This window comes from Bos grunniens, chromosome 7 (genome assembly GCF_055505025.1).
Source record: "Bos grunniens cultivar Pamir isolate PY7600 chromosome 7, Bosgru_T2T1.0, whole genome shotgun sequence".
In the NCBI taxonomy this organism is placed as follows: domain Eukaryota; kingdom Metazoa; phylum Chordata; class Mammalia; order Artiodactyla; family Bovidae; genus Bos; species Bos grunniens.
In genome coordinates, this window is record NC_141171.1 from 92,692,497 (window position 1) to 92,716,274 (window position 23,778).

The 23,778-nt window shown below is 38.6% G+C and overlaps 1 long non-coding RNA gene across 4 annotated transcripts in view; it reads right to left on the reverse strand.

Moving 5' to 3' along the window:
* The window catches only part of LOC147369972 (uncharacterized), a 109,419-nt gene that overhangs the window by 41,956 nt on the left and 43,685 nt on the right, over positions 1-23,778 (reverse strand). For 2 of the 4 annotated variants that reach the window (XR_015168255.1, XR_015168254.1), the window contains exons 2-3: positions 18,032-18,214; positions 1,135-1,321 (exon numbers count right to left, since the gene is read on the reverse strand). This is a non-coding gene — a long non-coding RNA (uncharacterized LOC147369972). The remainder of the gene's footprint in view (positions 1-1,134; positions 1,322-18,031; positions 18,215-23,778) is intronic. The other 2 variants (XR_015168257.1, XR_015168256.1) reach the window with 1 other exon arrangement.

Here is a 23,778-nt window from a genome sequence, read left to right on the forward strand (position 1 = left end):
CTTTAATCAGTATCCCTAAACACTTCACAGACACTGAGAGAACACATTAGCACTACAGGAAAAAAAGAAGCCCATAATAACTTAGCTTTTTATCTCAATCATCCAACAAATGGTTTAGTCTCTCCTTATATAATTTGAGTGAGTGTAGACTTTTTTATCCTCAGTACTATGATCATCACATGTTCTGACAAGTTGTTGGAGGACTGGGAAAGGATAGGTATTTTAAAACCTTCCCTGTGCCCAGTAGCTCAAGCTCCCTGTAAGTAATGAGTCTTCACTTTAGTGGAGCCAACTTATGTGTCAGCGGCCACCCACCCAGCTATGGTCTATCAAATGCTAATGGAAAATCATAATAAGCATTTGAATGGGCTAGAGCTCAGCCGATAAGAAATCATTGTATATTTAGAGTCATTTTACAAACTGCCTCTATCTTCAGAAAATTAGGCTTGCACTTTCCTTTCTACCATGCCATTTTTTTTTTAACTTCGTTTCAAAGTCACAGGGCAAAATCTGATTCATACCATTAATGTCTCTTTGTTCTTGGTTCTACTGCTTTCACAAAAACGCTGTAGGCTGTTCACTAGAATGACTAATTTACTGGAGAAGTTATCAGAGTCCATTCAGTTGCAACCATAAAATAATTCAAGTAAGACAGTGGTGCCTGCTAGCACTCCAGGGGGGAGGTTTGTCCGCGCAACTATTTGATTCACCTCAACATATTCATCCATGAAGTTAAAAGTCTCGTCTAGAATGTCCTGTTCATAACCACTTTGTCATTCTGGTCATAAATTAAGAAATTAAAACAGGTTTTTTAAGGTAAAACAAAGTCAAAACATGTTTTACACTACTCAACTCAATATTACCTCACAAAATTTGAATATTTTAAATACTATTTATATTATAATATTTAGAAACAAAATTGCCTTCCCTTAGTTTCAAAAGTTTTTGTTGTACGGCTGTGGTAAGTGTGGAATATTTAAGAATCCTTAGCATTAGCATTGCCATTTTTAATTTTTTTTAAATGTTACTCATCATGAGCATATAAGAAATATCAATAAACGTAGGCTTAGAATAGAAATATAATAAAATTATAGAAATTGTCATTTTGCCATTACTAAAACAGTGCCAACTCACCCAGATGCATGCACTTCCAATGGGTTCTGTCAGACAAACTGTATTTTACAGTAATCACGCTATACCAATTGGGATTTTCTTCTTGTACTGAACTCTCAAATGTTTTATAACTGATTTTATCCATATTGAAATAGAGAAAATTTAGTCTTCATACAGCCAGCCATTCAATATTCAGCGTATTGTTTCCCTGTAGTATTAAAAGTAAAGGACTGGAATTAGATTATTATAAACATTAGTTGTTGATGTGTAGCGGCTAAGTCATGTTTGACTCTTTTGCAACCCCATGAAGTGTAGTCCACAAGTCTCCTCTGCCTATGGGATTTCCCAGGCAAGGATACTGGAGTGCATTGCCATTTTCTTCTCTAGGAAATTTTTCCTGACCAGCCCAGGGATCAAACCCGTGTCTCCTGCACTGGCAGGCAGGTTCTTTACCACGGAGCCACAGGGAAGGCCCCATAAACCGTCACAGTAGTTTTCAAAACATTAAGATTTTCAGCCTATATCTTTCCAGAAAATTGCTATTTAGAACCAAATGAAGTAAAGAGAAAATAGAAGACCAGAATGCAGATAAATATAGTAGAAGAATATAAAGACTAGAAAGGTGACAGAACACAATGCTTCCTGTTTCAAAACTTGTAGTATTGTTTATGTTGTCCCTCCTCTTAGTAGAACAGGGCCCATGCTTACAGGACGGGGATGGGTTGAACAGAAACATTGGAAAGGGCTCAGAAATGTCAGCCCAAAGTCAAGAAAATATGATTCCGTAAAATGCCCTCACGCCCTTGGTCAAGCCCCTAGTCCAACCTAGCCCATACTTCTCTCACCTCACCTATTCTTTGTAAAAAAAATATCAAACTAATTTAAATTCCCTAAACATGACAGGCCTTCTTCTCACATCCCCTTGCCTTTAGGAATAATGTTTCCTCTTCCCTGCTTCTATAAATTCCTGTTTGACTACGTTTTAGCCCAAATATAACTTCCTCTGGGAATCTTTCTCTTACTGCCCCAGAAAACCGAGATTCTCTTTCCTTTATGTTCCCACCATGTGTTATACAAGGTACATTATTAGAAATGTTCTCATTTTACTCGTTTTACCATAATTGTGTGCATATATTCCTCCCCACTAAACACTTTTTTGAGAACAAGAATTATATTTGATTCATTTTCATATTCCTAACATTTATTATAGTGCCTGGCATACTGTGGATGATCAATAGCTTCCTTAAAAGAATAGGAGGGAATTAAAATAACAACATTATGAATTCTGCCTAAAATTTCATGAAAAATGTTTTGAACTGGGAAATAAGAAAGGATATATAAATAGGGTTTTTATGAGTATTTCTAAGTGAGAACTTCAAAATGGCAACTCTAGAAACAATTGTCGTCATGAGACCAAATTCAGTACACGGAGATGATACAAAGATAGAAGGAAAGCGGACTCAATACTGACCCATAGGAGTTCTACTTGTTACAGATTTTACAGGTGAGGAAAGGAGAGTCAACCATAAAGGTAAGAATGAATCCAGGGAAGTGTACTGGACGCCAACTGAAGAGTCCGTTGAGAGGGAAGGAATGGTCATCTTAGTGAAATCCTGCTACGAAGCAGAGCAAAATTAGACATAAACACGTACCCTGGATTGGACAACATGGAGACTTCTGGTAAGCTTGACAAGAGCAATGTGCTTTCAGTGGCTGGATAAAAAACCCTAATAGAGTAGATTAGGGGTTGAGCGTGAGGAAGTGCAAACAACATCCACAGTCACATAGTTTGAGAAGCCTGGCTGAGTAAAAAGAAAGGGAAGTGGAAAGGGGTTAGCTGATAGGGATGTAGAGTCAAGAAAGAGTAGCTTTTAGCATGGAAGATATAAATGATCCATTCGAGAGGGAAAGATTGAGATATCCCTTCTCTTCCACAACATCAGAGAGAAAAAACTACAAGCATTTGGGAGATGACGGGATCCAGAGCACAGGGAGAGGTTGTGGCCCTTGTTCAAAGGAGGTTCACTTTATTCAGGAGAGAGGGAAGAAGCACAGGTGGGTGTGGAAACAAATAGGTTCCTAGATGTGGTCGATGAAAGCTAATTTCATCCCAAAGCTCATAGAGTCACATTCTTTAGGTCATGTTGAAAGAGCACAGTTTACATCTCCGTCAGTCAGGGTAAACCATGTTGTACAGGAGTAAAAGGCCATCACAAAACCCCAAAGGCTGGCCAAAGTGTGTTTCCCTTGCACTGCTGCTGCTGCTTAAGCCGCTTCAGTCGTGTCCGACTCTGTGTGACGGCATAGACGGCAGCCCACCAGGCTCCCCCACCACCCCCCGAAAGTGAAAAGTGAAAGTGAAGACGCTCAGTTGTGTCCGACTCTTCATGACCCCATGGACTGCAGCCCACCAGGCTCCCCTGTCCCTGGGATTCTCCAGGCAAGAACACTGGAGTGGGTTGCCATTTCCTTCTCCAATGCAGGAAAGTGAAAAGTGAAAGGGCAGACGTTCAGTCGTGTCCGACTCTTAGCAACCCCATGGACTGCGGCCCTCCAGGCTCCTCCGCCTTGGGATTTCCCAGGCAGGAGCACTGGCGTGGGGGCCATCGCCTTCTCTGGCTTCTCTCGCACAGTGTTGTGTTTGTCACAAGTCGGCTGCAATTTGGCTTCACTTTGCCCTTTTTCTCCAACTTCGCTGATGTCACGCAGAGGGAGAGAGAACAAGCAAACTATGCCCTGACTCTTAAAGCTTCTGCCTGAAGTGACACAACTCACTTCTGCTCATGCTTCCCTGGCCAAACCACATCAAAAGGCCAGGCCTGCGCTAAAGAGGGCAAAGATGTAGGAAGACACTGACAGGAAAGCCACGGAACATGGGTGAATGTGGAACATGGGAGAAGAGCAATACAATCAATAAGTCTTTTAGATGGTTCATTCCTAGCTTTCAGTTGAAAAATCAGAGGTAAAACCAATATCCTCAGTCATGGATATTTTTTTATCCTATGACTACCCATTCTCCCTATCTATGCTCACTAGACTAAAATGATTAGTGTATTTTAGATCATTCACTGGCCTATCCTCACTTCCTGAAGTGTCACTCCAGCTGTAACTCTAGCCTCCTCTTTGGTAGCCGGTCACAGGTGACTTCTGCCATTCACTCATTCAATAAGTATTTACTATTTGCTAGCTATATCAGCCTTATCAATACCTGCCCCATCTATAAACAAAGTTGGCATGTTTTCTAGACGTTAAATGGATAAAATACACACTTTATGATAGTTTTCACGTAGCGAAGTATCTCCTAGGTTTGAGAAAACTATGAAAAATATTCCATATGAAATCTGGATATTGCTTCTAAAGTTATGTATATACTGTATTTTATGACAATTGAATGAATTTTCGCTTTCTGAGGAAGGGAGAAATGCTTATCAGAAAGCCTACCCTTGAAATTGTGCCTGAATTGTGCCATTTTTATTCAAAACATTTTTATTCATAATCAGTAGAAAAAAATTTAACTTTATTAATGAATTAAATGATTGCATAGGATGGATTCATTGGGGAAACATTCTGCTAAGGTTCAAAATGCAGACAGATAATTTTAACTTGTAGAATTCAATGACAGATAAGAGAAAGAAACCAAGGTTGAACTAGCTCATCTATAAATGAAAAAAATATAAGGCTTCTATAAGCCTTCCTAAATTAAAATACCCTCATTGGTAACTGACCAGCATAGCAATAAGACAGCAGAAAATTTTTCTAGCAAATATGGTTTACCCTTTAAACAAAGTTCTTCATGGTATTTTCCTATATTTAAAATGATTCCTGTCCAGAGCATATTGCTACTTTGTATTCCTCTTGATATTTTCATTTAAAAGAGAGCCGCTGTGCAAAATAATGTCCTTGTCTGTCCCTTCCTCATACAAACCTCCAATCAAATTTAATAAAGCTAGTTTGATACAATGCCAGCCTACACTTGGTTTACCCTTGGTCGACTTTAATAGGGTCAAAAATATTTTCGCATTGGCAGTGTACGCATTAATCATTTTTCCAGAGGATTTAGAAAATTGGAAGAGACAAGGCCAAGCAAAATTTTAAATTAATTGGGCCTACCCCAGCCTTCCAGGGTCACCTTGTGGCTGTTGTCCCACATTTTCCAGGTCATGGAGTTCCTGTGTTTCCTACAGCTGCCACGAGGAGAGATCCATGCTGTGGGCACACAAAGGTGAAAGAATTTCTCCCAGAAAGTGCGAATTTTCCTACGGCAACCACAACAATTGCAGTTTCCAGATTGTCGCCAGACACCAACCACTTAAATAATGCATGCTCGGCTGACGCCTCCACTTGTGCATTTTCTAATCGAGTAGTCAGGAAAATTTGCAAACACTCTGTCATTTACCATAAATCCGCTGCCTACTTATAACCACAGAGTAATTAATTTCAGTACTGCTCAGAATTATTAATTTCAGCCAGAAAAAAATCTGTTTTTACAATGGTTGTATCCCCCATGTCTTCCTCTACCAATATTCATCAAAAAGAGTGAAACCGTTTTCTTACGGGAGAAGGTTTAATCAGAATAATGCTATTGAGAGTCTGTGTGATAGCAATAATGGATCTGTATTTCTGGTTCCAATCTATAACTGTGCACTCATGGTTGTCTGGCTGACTCACCAAAAGAAGTTAACAACATGAAATAAAGGCTTTCATGAAAGTATGACACAGTAGTCCTTAAAGCCTGACTATGTGATAGGCAACTACTTCATGTTTGTTTCTCCTAATAGAAGGTAGTAAGGAGCTACACCTTCTGCACAGAAAGTACATGTGCCTTTTGAGAAAAATACCCAATATTTTTCACTTGTGTAAATGCTCTCAGCATGTGACAGCAAAAGAGAGTAAGAATCTTTAATGAGAATAAAAATAACTTGTAGTAGAATACACAGTTATGAATACACTGGTATGGAAAAAAATCTCAGCAATCACATGTATATCTAACACAGAGAATAAAAACTGAGCATTAAAGATGGTGCATTTTATCTTGGTAAAGCTACATCTGGCACTCTCTCATTTGATATTAGCTTCCTGCTCAAGCAGCTGCCTAATGTCACAAGACTGTCCATAGTATAAATATATAATGAGCATGAGAAAACTGGCACAGCTTTGTTTGACTGATAGCCAGACCTCTCCCCATCAGTAGTGGGAACCCAGAGCTGGCACAAGTCTTGGCACGTTTTCTGCCATGGAAGATTCCGTTTCCGTTTTCCACTGCATGAGTGATCAAGAAAAAACATGAAGGGAAAGTAAACATCTAGAGATGTAAACATGACTCACTGGGAAATCAGACATGGGTAAGTAAATTCCAGGATGTTTGTGGTTATCTGGGTCTAAACACTGCTGATAATTTTGACTACTCTTGTTTTTAACTGTTTTTTCCCTGAATGCTTCTTTGCCCAAAGTGCTTCATATAGAGACCTCCAACTTTTTGATTATGAACAGTCTGATTATTAGATGCCAGCGAAAAGATGTCAGTCAGTATTCATGAAATTACCTTGTAGGTCACAAAACACTCTCCACAAGACCATGATCTAGAGAAAAATGAATTTTTTTAACTTTTTATTTTGTATTGGGGTATAGCTGACTAACAATGTTGTGGTAGTTTCAGGTGAACAGCAAAGGGACTCAGCCATCCACATACATGTGTCCATTCTCCCCCAGACTCCACCCCTCCATCTAGGAGGCCACATAACATTAAGCAGAGCTCCATGTGCTGTACAGAAGGTCCTTGTTGGTTTTCTATTTTAAATATAGCAATGTGTACATGTGCATCCCAAACCCCCTAACCTTCCCTTCCCCCATCCTTCTCCCCAGCAACCATAAGCTCATTCTCTAAGACTGTGAGTCTGGTTTTGTTTTGTAAGTTCATTTGTATCATTTCTTTACATATTCCACATATTAGTCAGTTTAGTCATTCAGTCATGTCCGACTCTTTGAGACCCCATGGACTGTAGCACGCCAGGCTTCCCTGTCCATCACCAACTCCCAGAGCCTACTCAAACTCATGTCCATCGAGTCGGTGATGCCATCCAACAATGTCATCCTCTACCGTCCCCTTCTCCTGCCTTCAATCTTTCCCAGCATCAAGGTCTTTTCCAATGAATCCGTTTTTTGCATCAGGGGCCAAAGTACTGGAGTTCAGCTTTAGCCTCAATCCTTCCAATGAATATTCAGGACTGATTTCCTTTAGGATGGACTGGTTGGATCTCCTTGCAGTCCAAGGGACTCTCAAGAGTCTTCTCCAACACCAATTCAAAAGCATCAATTCTTTGGCGCTCAACTTTCTTTATAGTCCAACTCTTACATCCATACATGACTACTGGAAAAACCATAGCTTTCACTAGATGGACCTTGGTTGGGGAGAAGCCCCAGCAAGATGGTAGGAGGGGCGAAATCACATTTAGAATCAAACCCCACACCCACCAGAGATGCTCAGAGGGCTCAAACATACCTTGTGCACACCAGGACCCAGAGACCCCACAGAGACTAAGACAGAACTGTGTTTGAGTGTCTCCTGAGGAGGTAGGGTCTCTGGGTGTGGCATAAGCCCTCTTGGAGGAGGTCACCATTAACCCCACCATAGAGCTGCCAGAACTTACACAGGACTGGGAAACAGACTCTTGGAGGGCGCAAACAGAACCTTGTGCACACCAGGACCCAGGAGAAAGGAGCAGTGGCCCCACAAGTGACTACCCAGACTTGCCTGTGAGTGTCTAGGAGTCTCTGGTGGAGACGTGGGTTGGTGGTGGCCTGCTGCAGGGCTGGGAGCACTGAATGCGCAGCAGTGCGTGCACGGGACCTTTTGAAGGAGGCAGCCCTTACCTTCATGACCTCCACCATAGTTTGGCCTCAGGTCAAACAACAGGGAGGGAACACAGCCCCAGCCATCAATAGAAAATAGGATTAAAGATTTACTGAGCATGGCCCCGCCCATCAGAACAAGACCCAGTTTCCCCTCAGTCAGTCCCTCCCATCAGGAAGCTTCCATAAGTCTCTTCTCCATCAGAGGGCAGACAGACTGAGAACCAGAATCACAGAAAACTAACCAAACTGATCACATGGGCCACAGCCTTGTCTAACTCAATTTCACATATAAGGGATGTCATATGATATTTTAGAGGAAAAATAATGATTTAAGGGCAGAGTTGAGAAAACCTGACATTGTTACCACCTTTGTACTTTATTTTGGTAATACAGTAGGGTCATTCAAGATGATGAAGCTACTGTTATACTGAAATTTCCAATTCCTAAAAACATATCAAATTACAGACACATAGGAAAAGACCATCAACAGGGGGAAAAAAATATCAGAAAGGTGTTTTTTTTTTAAAAGATAAGCTCAGAGGGCTCAAAGGAGAGGGTGGGAAGATTTGGGAGAATGACATTGAAACATGTAAAATATCATGTATGAAACGAGATGCCAGTCCAGGTTCGATGCACGATACTGGATGCTTGGGGCTAGTGCACTGGGATGACCCAGAGGGATGGTATGGGGAGGGAGGAGGGAGGAGGGTTCAGGATGGGGAACACATGTATACCTGTGGCGGATTCATTTTGATATTTGGCAAAACTAATACAATTATGTAAAGTTTAAAAATAAAATAAAATTTTAAAAAATAAAATAAAAAGATAAGCACCTGAACTTGAGAAACTTGAGATATTTGACAGTTTTGTTGAGAAGTAGGAGCCTAAAAACACTCAGTGTGAGGTCCCAACCCAGCAAGAGCTGCATCCCCTAGGAATCTGTTAGGAATGCAGATGGTCAAGCCACTCTCTGACCTACCAGATCAGAGTTTCCCGTTAACAAGATCTAGGAGATTCAAGGGTACTTCAGGTCTGAGAAGCTCTGGTCTAAATCATGGCTGTGGAAGGGAAAAAAATTTCATGCAAATTCTTGCGAGAATCAACTTTTCACCTCTATTTCAAGCTAACTAATTGTGTTCCAGGTTCCTACGCTTCTTTTTTCTCCCCTGAGTTTTTCATACACAAAAATGTTGTTCCAAATTGCTGTATGTATATATGCTCTTGGACACAGGGAGCATAACCACAACTTCACATCTATGCTGGGTCCACTTTAAAGCAGGCAAGTATTGTATGCTTAAAAGTTAAGCAAAAGGAAATAAAACTTAACATCTCTACGGTGCTATTAAAGTTTCTGGGGTTATATTGCATGGACTTTCTCATCTCTTCTGATCCAGCCTCTTGTTTACAGTGGTAGATTTGACAAACATGCCTTTGGAACCATCATCTTTTGTCTTCTTGGTTACAAGACAAAGCCCTGAATCCTCCCAAACTGAAACAAAATCTTTCCCCCCCCCCCCCCCCCCGTACTTAAATTTCCCAGGCTATGGCAAAATTTCATGACAAAAAAAGAAAGAAAGAAACATTTAACATTTTTAAATCACTGTGATAAATAATTCAAACATTGTATAACTAATCTAGAAAAAGCAGAGTTCAACCCCATTAATTAGTCATTACAAAACTACTGACTTGTCCTATAAGATCAGTGGAGTTTCTGGCATAAAATATAAGGGAGTGACAACCAGGATATGGAATTAGAATACAGGAATTCAAAACACATAATTTTTTGATGGAAGTATTTGTTACTAAATTGAGCCGCCATTGAGCTATTGTGTTGCTCAAGATTACTTCTCTTTATTAATCACAAACATTTAAACTTTAATTCATGATATTCTGTTGAAAGAAGCACTATGCTGATCCTCACTATATTTTGACAGCAAACTGAATTCTTGTTCACAAGTATAGGATTTGTTTAGCTCCAGGCATCTGTGTTTGGATTACAAGAATGCTGATTGCTTCACTGCCGGGGGCACCTAAAGGTCAAACTGTCCTTTTACAAGTCTCTCTCTTTCTCCTCCTCCCTCTCTCTCCTTCTCTCCCCTTTCTTTGTCTCATTAATCAGAGTTAACAGATACAGGGAAAGGCAATGACTTCAAATCATCTCATTCTTTTTCAAGGATATTTTTAAAAGCAGAACTCAGTGTTGGTGTGAGGTCAAGTCGATGTGAGTGCAGACCACACTGGCACACTTCTGACAGGTGACCTGAAACCTTTCAAACTGACATCTGTCACAGAGACAGACACAAGTTTTTTAGCCTGAGAGCTTGTTTTCCTGACATTTCATTTTTCATCAGATTTTGAGAGAAGGGAAAAAAGATGAACTTGAAAAAGTCTTGCCGGGGGCAGAAAATAAGATCAGGTTTTCTGCAGCTGCCTGACTCACCTTTAAAGGTTAGAGGTCCAGCTAAAGTGAACAAAAAAGATCTCAGTTTGATGTTATTGGATAAAAGGACATGTTATGACTTTAAATATATTTCTGAGACTTGCATAACCATTAGGCAGCATTACAGGAGAAATGGAATCACAGTGAGATTACATATACATTTTAAATCCCAATTTTAGAGTTTAGTCATGGAGTAAATCAAATCCAACCTCACCTATTCATCTGGCACAAAAGATGAAATCCACAGGTGCATGAATTTTCTTTCTCATGAATTGAATAATCTCCTGCTCCTATGGTACTGAAATGGCCAGTGAAATTTAGGCAAGGTAATGAAATTCTTACTTTGGACAAGAGGGATTTCTGCATTCAAATAGTTACGTGGTTTATCTTGACTGAAAAACATTAGGAAAACGTATGCTATATTGAATAATAGAGGAAAGAGCCGGGAGTTTAAAAATAGCTGGGGTTATCATCTTGGCTCAACTAAAAATGTGATCCTGGGCAAGTGATATTTCTGTTGCAGTTTTATCACCTGTAAAATGGGGGAAATTGTATCTATCTTTTGGAGTTCCAGTGAGGATGAAATAAGATAATGTATTTGCATGCTGCCAAACATAAAACAGTGCATCAAGGAGTGGAAACCATACCATGCTCATCTTTTTCTTTTTTTATTCCAGTGCTCAATACAGTATCTGACATGAAGTTAGCATTCAGTAAGTGGTTCTTGATTTTAAATGACAGGTAGTACCTTCTAACTGAGTGCAGGGAATTTTTCTAAGACGAACAGCATGGTTGAAAGTTGGGAAATGTATTTCTGTAGATCATTTCTGGAAATGGACACAGGAGCAGTAATTTTGGAATTCACTAGGAGACTAAGCGTGTATTAGACAATTTTTAAGCCCACATTACTAGGCAAATCAAACTTACTGGTACAGAATCGTCCATATTTTCTAAAATAATGTCTCATGATACTGTTAACTGGCCTGTATTCCCTTGAGTATCAAATAAGAAGTTTTCAGCCATAGTGTTCATTATAGTTTAGAACCTGAGAGAGTACAGAATTTACTAAAGTAATAGGAGCTAAATGTTGTGGATCTGGCCACCTAAGCGTAAAAATCTAACACATCTTGTTAAGTACACCATCAAAACAGTCTCAAAATTCTATTTATATATTGTCCTGACAACATTCCTCCACAAAGATAGACATTGCAGAATATGTTTTACACATTTATGATACTTAATACATGCTGCTTATTATCAAACTGTTAAACAAGTAAAGTAGAAAGCGTATGACAAAGTTTAAGATCCTCAAGTATGAAAATTTGGATGCGACTTCACTTTTGTAGGTAAATTGGGCTCCAGAGCTTTGGTTCTATAGATAATTCTAATTTTTAGTCTTGTTTTTTATTCTACTTTTAAGCACACTTCACCCTAATACATATAGTAAATAAACCTAATGTGTATTCCAAGTCAGAAATCGAGGAGTATATATTTTAGCACATGAAGCAATGAAACAGTGTTTGCCTGATCTTGTTCTTATTTCAAATTTTTAGCTTCTGTTCTTCCTTTAAGTAAAATCATAATCACCCATACGATGTTTCAATTCTTGATTTTAAGGAGACTCCACAGAAGTAGGAAAATGACTTGAATCAATTCTTAAATCTATTTTTTAAACCCCTTAGGGCATCCTCTATTTTGGAGTGGTTGCCTCCTTTTTATAGTTCATTATCATTCTGCTTTATTTTCCTGACAAACCTGAGGAAAAAACTCTTTTATTTTATTTTATTTGTTTAAAAAAAAACAATTTATTTTATTTTATGAGGTATGTTCTGAATACTTTGTTTTGATGACAGCAATTTTAGTCAACAGTTGTTTTTGGTGACAGCTGATCACAGAAGGACTGCAGAACAATGTTAATCTGAACTCCCTGGGATATCACATTATAGAACCATCTGAAGAATAAGCGCATAGAATTTCTTCGGAAAAACTCTGTAGTACTTTGGAGACCTCACCAGCTTTACTTGATATTCTAATTTACTTCTTTAAAATTAATAAATATATTACCCCTGAACCACAATCTGTCTGTATCTTTTAATATCCTTTGTTTGCAATTCTTGATGCAATTCCCAATATAGAATTTTAAAGGGACAAACACATTTTTATTATTTCTGAATGTATATGATCTGAGATGTATATTATGTATTATTTCTGCTTCCTTCACATCTGTTTATTCACAATTACGTAACATTTAGGAACTGAAGTTTACAAGTGCTACTTGATTTCCAAAACAGGCAGGACCCATTGATCAGACTTTTAAAGCCATTCTTTTCCAAAACAAAAAGTTACATTGTTCTAATTGTAGTGTGATCTTAAGTGCCAGAGTTCAGTGTCAGTTCAGAAGTACAAACTCAAAAGAGATGAGTGGGTTTCTAATTTAGTGAAATATTTTAGACTGAGTTTCTGAACTGCAGAAGAGAAATGATACAAAGTGACACTTCAGAGTCCATGAACAAACAGACATGTGATCTGTTGGGTGGCTTTAGACAAGTAGAAAGGGCTCTTATGGCTTTAACTTATTTCTTCCACACCCTGCTCCCAGAATCAAGGAAAGTTGCTCTAAGGGCTTGAGCAGGGTCTACATTCGATCAGGAAAACAGACTGTGGCATGCCCATACAACCAGTTGGAGAAGGCAATGGCACCCCACTCCTGTACTCTTGCCTGGAAAATCCCATGGACGGAGGAGCCTGGTGGACTGCAGTCCATGGGGTCGTGCATGACTGAGCGACTTCACTTTCACTTGTCACTTTCATGCATTGGAGAAGGAAATGGCAACCCACTCCAGTGTTCTTGCCTGGAGAGTCCCAGGGACGGGGGAGCCTGGTGGGCTGCCGTCTATGGGGTCGCACAGAGTCGGACACGACTGCAGCAACTTAGCAGCAGCAGCAGCATACACCCAGCCCACCTCTACCGGTCTCCACAATCTGCCCTACTCATGCGAGGCAGTCTTCATCCACCAGTAAAACTTGCAGAAGAGGAAACCGTTACCTCCACATTTTCGTTTAAGGCAACACTGCATAAACCCAGCTTCCAGCCCTCCCTGTGCTTCTTTTTGCCTCATATTTGTATCTGTGTCCATCTCTGATTTTGCCAAGAAAATGTCCCTTTCGTTTTCTTCTTAAAAAATACTTTTTTTCTGTTCCGATTACATCTGTGATACATACATGTTCATTGGAGTTAACTTAAAAAAACAACATACAAGAGCATGCTTGCTCTCATTCTTCCCTAAGCCTTGTTTTAAATACATGAAGACATATAAAAACATATAATTTTATATGTAGCTTTTATCACCATATCATAAGCATTTTCCCATCATAAAAATTATGTTTAAAGATATTTTACTGGCTATATAACATTCTCTCAATATAATCATAATAGAATATTTTGTCCTTTGTTCTTTTATCAATTTATCATTTAGTGAGGTTTTTTAGTCATTTTAAAATCATTTTATGTCTTTGCAGATTAAAAATCACCTGTTCTATTCAAAAATATTTCCTAGATTATGTGTATCTTTTAAATCACTTAAGATTTTTTAGATGTATAGAGATTTTAATATCAATTATGGCAAATATATTGATCATTGAGTTTTTTGTAGTTGCTTGTTCTATTCTTTTCTACTTTTGATTTTTCCCCCATGCTTTTTAAACTTAGTTTTTCCACACAGAGCAAAAAAATTCACCTGTATTTTCTTCTTTTTTAAAAAAAGTAATGTTTAATATTGATTATTGTTAAAATTGAATGGTGAGTACATGGAAACTCATACTATTCAACATACTTTTATATATGTTTAAAATCTTCTGTATTAAAAATAAACAATAGAAACCATTCTAGCTTAATTCCATTCTATAGGGACTAAAATTTTCTAAATTATATTCTTTCTGGGCTCTGACAGAGAGAGAACTGACGTGGAGGGAAGTGTTAATGAATAATAATGTCATTATGCCAATTACGCCCAAAGTTTAGCATCCACAAGAATCACCTAGGATATTTGCTGTAAGATTTCAATCCACAAGGGCTGGTGTGAGACCTAGGAATTTGCATTTTTAACAAGCACTAGGAATGATTATGCTGAGATAGTATATGGACTATACTGGAATTATGTGCTCCATATTTTAAAATTAGATGAGCGATTTCAACACATGGTGCTGGAACACTTGAATATCCATATGCAAAAAAAAAAACAACAATTTTAATCCATATCTTTCACCATATATGTGAATTAACTCAAAATGGATCATATAAAAAATTAAAAATAAATGGTTGCAGACCTAAATGTAACACACCTAAAACTGTAAAACTTCTAGAAGAAAACATTGGCGAAATTCTTTGTGGCCTTGAGTTATGCAAAAAATTCTTAGTTAGAACACCAAAAGCATGATCCATAAAATAAAAAATTTAAAAATTGGACTAAGGAAAGTTTAAAACTTCACTCTTTGAAAGACACTATTATAAGAAGAGAATGAAAAGACAATAAAGGCAACACGTAGATAGCAAGCAATCAAATGAACGAATGCTTACCATTATTAGTCATTAGGGAAATACCTAGTTAAAAATTAAAATTGAGAACCACAATTTCCTACTGTATACCTATAGAGAGGCTAACACTTGGATTGGAAAGGATTAGAGGAACTGGAGGTTTTACACACTGCTCATAGGGATGTAAAATGACAACCATTCTGGAAAACAATTTGGCAGTTTCTTAAAAAGTTAAACATACACCCTACCATATAATCCAACCATTCCATTCCTAAGTACTTAGCCAAGAGAAGTGAAAGCATATGTCAATACAAAGACTTGAATGCTCTTAGTAGCCTTATTTATTACAGACAAAAGCTGAAAACACTCATGTGTCCATCAACAAATAAATGAACAAGAAAGTTATTATATATGCATAAGATAGAACACCATCCATGAGCAAAAAGGAATTAACTGTTGATGAAGGCTCCACACATGAATCTCAAAATATTCTGAGTGAAAAAAGGCAAACCAAAGAACACATGCTTTACAATTCCATTTACATAAAATTCTAAATGATACAAACAAATCTATACTGACAAGAAGCAAATCAGCGATTGCATGGGAAAGTGGATAGAGGTGAAGAGGTGGAAGGGAGGAATTACAAAGGATCACGAGGAAGCTTTGGGGACTGAAGAATATTTTTGCTATTTTAATCATGGTGATATTTTCATGAGTATATGAAAATGAAAGTGTTAGTCGCTCAGTGTCCTCCTCTTTGTGACCCCATGGACTGTAGCCCACCAGGCTCCTCTGTCCATGGAATTCTCCAGGCAAGAAGACTGGAAGTGGGTAGCCATTCCCTTCTCCAGCGGATCCTCCTGACCCAGGGATAGAACCTGGGTCTCCTGCATTGCAGGCAGATTCTTTATGAGTTTATATATATGTCAAAAATAAAACATAAATTTGATTAGAGATTCTAGAAGATAATGGTCATCTTGACTTCCTTTCGCACCTAACCCCTTCTGGGATAACCCAATTTCCTAAGTTGACTAGTGGTTCTTGGAGAAAAACTTAACAGATGAATTCCCAGAAGAATGATACACAAGTGAAATAGAATAAATGTATTGTTTTTTGCTTCATTCTGTGGTGAGCCTATGGAAAAACCAGTCTGTCCAAAAGGAGCTACCCCCTGTCATGCTTTGGGTTCCCCAGGAAGAAGACTCTGAGATGGCATTTCCTCACATCAACCCAGTGGAAGAGAAGAAGCAGGATGGGATAATGCAAGAGAGCAAGCTGGCAGCTTGAGCTAACTCCACACACCTTTTGGAGTTCAAAAGGCAGCAATATTTACGATTAAATCCAGATAGATGATAATCATGTGGCTACGAGTGACAACTTGCATATTGGGTAGCAATGAGTTCAGGTGAGCCAGTGGTCAGGGGATGTTACCAAAGGCCCAGCTTCCTGCTGTCTCTCTGTCACGTGTTCAGCTTCATTCAGGCTTCATTCAGCAATCTCCTCAGTTCCAGACTTTTATGAAAGAAAATGACATCTGTGGTCACATACCTCACACTCTCTCACCAAAAACTCCAGTGGAAAAGCAATCAAGAGTCTAATAGCTCCTATGAAAAACAGAAGTCTTCTCTTAAAAAAAAAAAAAAATTTGATCCAGCAAAAGTCTCTCCATATCTCTTCAACTGGGCTATGTGCCCACACGGGACCCAGGTTTCCTGGTCAGGAGACTGGACTAGACTCATCAACACAGTCCTGAAACTCAGGTGGAATCAACTCCTCCAAATCGGAGGAGGCGGACTTTCGTAGGAAACCTGGAGGTATTTGTATCAAGGAGATGCAACAGATGCTGAGCCACAAACAAGATGAGTGCGTTAGTGGATCAAAAATTATTTAAAGCAAAGGCACAAGCCATGGGGAAACTGGGGGGACAAGATCAATAAAAGGGCACTTTCTGGAGTTTAGGGAGCCACGTGATGGGCCACTTCAGCTTCATCACAATTGGCCAGCTGACCCTGCTTACTCATGCACAATCTGTCTTCCCTTTCCCCACAAGTAAACATATCCTCATCCTTTCAAATTAAAAAACTAAAAGAAATGTCAAAAATGAAGAAAAAAAACATTTTTAAATTAAACTCTATTAAAGAAATGCTAGTTCAAAAAAGACATAATTGGGCTCTCTAAAACCTGGCAGCTCCCAAACGCCAACAAGTTTTTCTCTTCGCAAGTCTGTTCTCAGCCATTCCAAGAAAGGAACGGAGAAGAACAGAGCTATATCATTTTGATGACAACCCACTTCTAATCCACAGGATCATATGCCTTTGCACCCTGTTCAAAGGAAACTTGGCCTAAAAAGAATGAGTTTCATAACAAACCAGCCACTCTGAGAATAGAGGTGAGAAGAGATCGGGGGGAAGAATCCGAGACATGTTGAGGAGCTGGCGAGTTTAATTGCCAATTCATATGCAACTTCGCAATTGTGCTCAGTGACCGAAGGGACTTGGCTTCTGGTGCCTCAGTCAAACTCTTTATTCGAGAGTCGAAAATAACAAAATCTGGAAGGTGTTTTGTCCTTGAGATATAGAAAAAAGGAGGGGTTTTTTTGTTTTGTTTTAAGTTACTAAGGCAAATACAATCATTATAAGGAGAATAGGTTCCTTGCAAAGGTCAGCATCTGCAGGATGGTCTACACTATCCTCATCTGACCTTTATGAAGTACGTGGTTTATAAGACAAGCCAAGCTCCCTCTTTTTACAAAGCTTAGACCCAAGTATTCAAATGCATCGTTTTATTGGCAACTGAGGTTTAGAGAGACAGAGACAGAGGAAGCCTGTAAAATTGGGAAGTCACTATGAAGCAAAAGCACAAAACACATTTTTACATGAATAAAAATGCTACCTAAGTCAAAATGATACACGGATGATATTGAGTTGGCCAAAAAGTTTGTCTGGGCTTTTCTGTACTACCTTATGGGAAACCCCAAACGAACTTTTTTGGCCAACCCAATAGATGATTAAAAGATTTAAAGATTATTACTTATGAAATCATAGAATTTAAACCAAATGCCAGAAATCTTTGCGAAAAAATAGTCATACGACCAGAGAGAACGTCCAACTGATTCTCTTCCCCATGCATGTGTTTCAGCGGTAGTATTCCTTAAGCCTCTTCTTTTATTTCTCCTTCTTCCTCCACTTTCTGTAAGTAGTTACCATTTCAAGCAAGCTTCACACCCAAGAAGTTACGGCTGTTAATGAAGCAAATGGTAGTAATAAAACTCTGAGCTGGGAAGAAAAAAAAAAAAAAACAGAACTGTTTTTAACTGTCTCTAACAAAGCTTCTTACAGATTAAAACCATGTAGGTAAAATGTGCATAGTGCATTTTACTTTTTTCATGGCCCTTTGATGAAATAAGCAAAAAGACATGAAAAATTAGTTGCATTCAACCAATGCTTTCCCCTCATCACCCTGTCACCCAACAGGCCACTAAAACACTAGAGAATGATTCTGGGAAACAGAAGACATGCTCCTTTGGTTCTCCTGATTTTCTCTCATTTCTGTGAATTTAATTTTCTGTGCGAGCATGTGTCTGAGCTGGGGCAGACAGATTGGTGCAGGGTTTCTTAAAAACAATTTTTTGCTCCATCAGACACAATATATTCTGCTGAAAGAGAAGAAAGCACTATACCCCAGGGAAAAAAAGTTTCCCCAAAAGTTTGTTCCCTCAAAACTACAATGAAAGAAGGCATCCCTCTTGGGTGATTTAATTTAATTGTTATGTTTTTTAACTTTTGTTCTGGGGGAAATTAAGCAACCATCAGCTGCAGTTCATAGACAAATACCACTTTTTGGTAGATAGAACACAAAACTAGGAATCGGAAAACCAAAAAAAGAATCCTGGCACGGCACTGGGTGATTTCATCTCCACATGCCTAAATTTCCTGTTTGCAAAATGAGATAGAGCTTCCCACTCGTCACTTCTTTCTTGGAGATGCTGTGAGGACTAATAGTCTTTGCTCTGATTTTTTTCATCTGAGAAGCAGAGATTTTTTAATGGTGCAAAAGAAGCATCTAGGTATGGAAAGGGCAACAGAGACGTGATTCTGTGCTACATTCAGTGACTACAGAGGGCAAGGCATGATCCATGCTCTTGAGTTGCTCCTAACTCAGATATTGAAACAGATATTGAAATACGGGCATCATATATTGAAATAGATACCTGACTATAGGAAATGTCAAGCTATACAGGGGAACAGATCAAACTGAACTGAGTCTTAAGAGGCAGGAGACCCTAGAGGTTACACTACAAGCTCCAGATGCTGATTCTAAAACCAGATTTCTAGCTGAGTGAACTTGGACAAGTTTCTTAACTTCACAGTGGCCCAGTTTCCTTATCTGTAAGAAGATAATAATAGTACCTCCCTCATAGGGATAATATATAGTGTTTAGAATAGTCAGTGCCTGCCATAGAGAAAGTGGTAATAAGACAATGAAGTCACTAAAAAATTTTAGATAAAGTAACATGGTCAGATTTGTGACTTGGTAAATAATTAAATGAAGATGCTGACGGAATATGATAGATGGTTTGCAAAGTGGCCAGAATTATTTTCCTCCTTGTTTTCACTCTTTATGTCTTTGGAGAAATTCCCTACTTATTTAATATGGGTTCACTTTGGATTTGTTATCTAATAATAACGTGATCAACTGTGTCAGTTTCAAGACTAAATCTCAAGAGGTCCTATGTTCTTATGACCTTTACGGCATCCTGCCTCCACCATGAACAAGTCCACACTAACCTGCTGGAGAAAGAGAGGACGCACAGAACAGCTAAAACCACCCTGGTCCAACCAGCCCCCTGATAGCCCAATACCTGGCCACAGAGCCCAGTGAAGACCAGCTGCCCAGCTGACTCCAGGCTTAACTGCCAACCTGTAGAATCATGAACTAAATAAACAGTGGTTGTTCTAATCCATTCTGTTTTGGAGCAGGTTGTTATGCAGCAATAGCTAACTGATAAACACATGTACAGAATTGTTTAAATGACTGAATTCAAATACTAGGCCCATGTACTATGCATACATGCATATGCCAATGAAAACATGCATTTGAAAATGATACATTTTTATTAGCAGTGAAGTGTACATTTCACAATGACCTTTCATGGGAATTATCTCCCCAGCATAAAAAACAATCTTGAAGTAATCTGAGACATGTATTATTTCATTTCATAGAGAGGTTGGTGACATCCATAATCATGCAATGGGAAGTAAAACTGGAATCTGAGACTTATAATAGCTGGTAGGTTTTTTTTTTAACCATATCACTCTATTAGTCCAAGAAAATAAACAAAGATGACATTTATCTTACTCATGAATTTATTCAACAAATACTTGAGTTTTCTATGTGTGAGGCTCTGTGCTGAGTACCTGGAATAAGTTGTGAACACGCCAGTCATAATCCCCACCTTGGTAGAATGTTGGGACATAGCTGGGTAAACAGACAAATGCCAAACAATATGGTGAGTGTCATGATAGCAGAAACAAAAGCGTGTGCTCAGAACTTAGGGGAAAAGGGAAAGCTTTCCAAAAGAAGACATATCTAAACAGAAATTCAAAGAATGACTGGAAATTGGCCAGGCGAAGAGAGGCTAAAGTGGTCTGAGTGAGGAGGAATAGCACAAGCGAAGTCATGAGGGTGCTCAAAGCATATTCTTAGAACTGAGAGTAATTACTTAAGTTTATAAGCTGTTCATACATGGTATGAGTTGGGAGAGGGAAGCTGAAGGCAATAGTGGAAATTTGCCCTTATAGGATTCATGGGATTTGGCCAGTATCTTGAAGGCAAGGGGAAATCATTCAGAACATTTACAGCAGGGCTATGACATGGTCAGTTCTGCATTTTAGAATGCTGACTCTGGCTAGAAGTGTAAAGACAGAATGGAGAGAGGCAAAAAGTGAGTAGAGGCTAGGAAACCTTAGGAAGCTGGGGCAGTAATTCAGGTAAAGGACGATGATGCCCCGAGACGGGATATGGCAATAAAGAGGAAGAAAAACGAATAGAATTAAAAGATGTTTACAAGATAGATGTAAGAGCCTTCAGTGCTTAATTAGATACTGGTGAGCGGAAGGCCTGCCCCAGATTGCTGCCTTGGGCAGGTTAGTGAAGGGTAGTGGTGTTCAGTTGGTTCTTTCAGATGGAGACACTGGAGAGAAACCATTTGGGAGAAGGACCTATTAATGCCCTCCAGTTTTAGGCACATCAAGTATGATGTTAGTGTGGGATGTTCAAAAGGAGAGGTCTGGTAGGCAGGTGGGGAAAACAGGGATGTGAAGAAGGGGGAACTTCGTCTCTGTGGTCACTTGAAGAAGTGTGGTTGCTTTGGAACAACTAAGCTGCAGCCTAGAAAGCCTAGAAGCAATGGTATGATGTGCAGTGTGCCTTTTCTCTTAGTCCATAGAGTAAGAAATTTGATGGACATCTTTTATAGGGTTTACACCTCAGGATCAGAGTTGAGTATATGCGGTAAGTGACAGGAAGCTAGGCATCCTAAAGCTTCTAATATATGGGAGTGGATGGTGCTCAAAAGTAGCAGTTTTATGTTCTGGCCCCTAAAAGAAGGCAGCAATCTCATTAGGTTACCCTGCTTCTCTCTACCAGATAAATTGGGATAATATACAATTTACACTAACTCATTTCATCATAAAAAACATCTGTGATATCAGCAAAGCAGATTATTAGTCATCATTTCACAAAGGAAGACACTAAAAATTAGTAATCTTCTGGGCCTCATAATTAGTAAGTGGCAGAGTTGGGATACTAGAATTCCAGGTCTCTTTCTAAATCCAGCAATATTTTTCATGAAAAAGGAAAAAGAATAAACAGCACATAACATATTAACTAGAGAGAATTAGAAAGAAGAATCAAGATAACTTCATAATTTCTGGCGTAGAAGACTTAAATATTGGTGATGTCTCCAGTTAAAATTGAAGACTTGAGGACGGAGGGAGGTAAATTGAGAATATGACTTCAGTTTTGAGCTGAAAGTGCTGGGCAGAGAGTGACCAGACATAGTCTCTAACTAGAACAGCTCTTGCTTCTCTGCAGCTGTAAATCAAGGCCAGTCCTTTGAATAGGCAAGATGGAGGCTAGAATTTTCATAAAATCATCTCTTTGAACATTCTCACCGTCTCTTTATTAAGGGAACAATTAAGAAAGAGCCACAGTATATTCTAAAGGCAATGTTCAAATGAATACAGTTAAGACAATAAAATAAGCATATTACTTAAGAAAGTTAACCCTGGCCCTAAGCATAGCTCCTCAATTTGATTTAGAATACATTTAATTGTATTTCCAGGTTACCCATGGAAATAAAGGTAAAGGGCAGTATTTTTACTCACTTACCGAGAAGCATGTAAGTCTTAACTGATAAATGTGTTTAGATGAAAGGAGCCAAAAAGCCTATTATTTATTAGAAAATACAGTAACTAGAACATCTCAAGCTATATTTTCTCTTACTACTTTTCTGACATTTTCTTTGAAGGTCAGGGAGATGACCAAGTGCAAAGAGGTTCACGGTATTTGGGGTTATTTATGCAACTTCTTGTGGACATACAATTTAAGCTTGACCAGTCTGATCACTCTGGAATGAGCCCTGGCCAAGTGGTAGGGATTAATCTGCCAGGAGACAGTCTTCGATAAATTATTTGGTTGGGTTTTTTTTTTTTCCCTCTTTTCCTGGTTTAAAACATTTTCCTCCAATAAATAATCGAGTTGTATACTGGAAAACGAAAATGACTGACCTCCTCAGAAAGTAAAACAAAGTCTGAAAATGGAAACTGGAGAGTTTCCCCTTCTAGTGTCCACGAAGTGAGAAAATGTAGTTATTTATTTGAAATGCCAGCAAATGGGCTCCCATGTAATGAAATATTTATTGAAATTGCTTCTTTGGCCCTCTACAGTTGCTGATAGGGTTTAACAAGAGGCAGGTAAGGAAGCCAGAGTGAAGGTATGTCTATTTATTTATTTATGGTTCAAGCAGCTTTGACCATAAGCCTTACATTGGAAAATCATACAGGCAGGGCCATACATGACTGACAATAATAGTTATTTTCCATTTTCATTGAATTGTTTGCCACAGCTCAGGAAAATCAATCTTAAAGGATTTCTGTATTTGCGTGGTTCTATACTTAAGCCTTCATTCTCTTGGTAAGATACATTTGTGTTAGTTTTAATTGAAGTTCACAATGTTGAGTATTTATTCAATATTTTTTCATAATGCTATCATCACTACCTTCATTCTCTTTTTCGTTATCTAGTTTTTGTTTGTTTACCTGCGTGTTTCTCTCATCTTTCTATACCTTGAGAATCAGAGGTATTTTTACCAACTCAAGCTAAGGCCGTTTTCTATTCCTTCTCACTTTGAAAAATATAGGTCTATCCAAATTAAGATCGTGTGTGTTCAAATTTTAACAATGACCCTGCAGAAGCAATTTCAAAACTATTCTTAAAATATCTGTATGAGCTATGCTCAGAAAGAATGAAAAGTGCCTAGTGTTCTAAAATCTCACATATACCAAATACAGACATTCCAGGGAACAGAGGGGCATCTCTGCTCTTCAGAGATCACTGGGTGATACTGGGGTTGTGTGAGTTTTCATAATATTCATCATGATTTATTGAGAGAGCTTGAGAAAATCACTAACTGGAGGTTTCAACAAATAGTCTCCAGCATTACTTTAAAAGCATTCCAACATGTTTATTTTTGTTATTTCTGGCTTTTAGAATGCTAATAAGTTAATAGAAGCATAGAACTTCACAGCTAAAAGTAGCCTTAGAGACTCTCTCATCA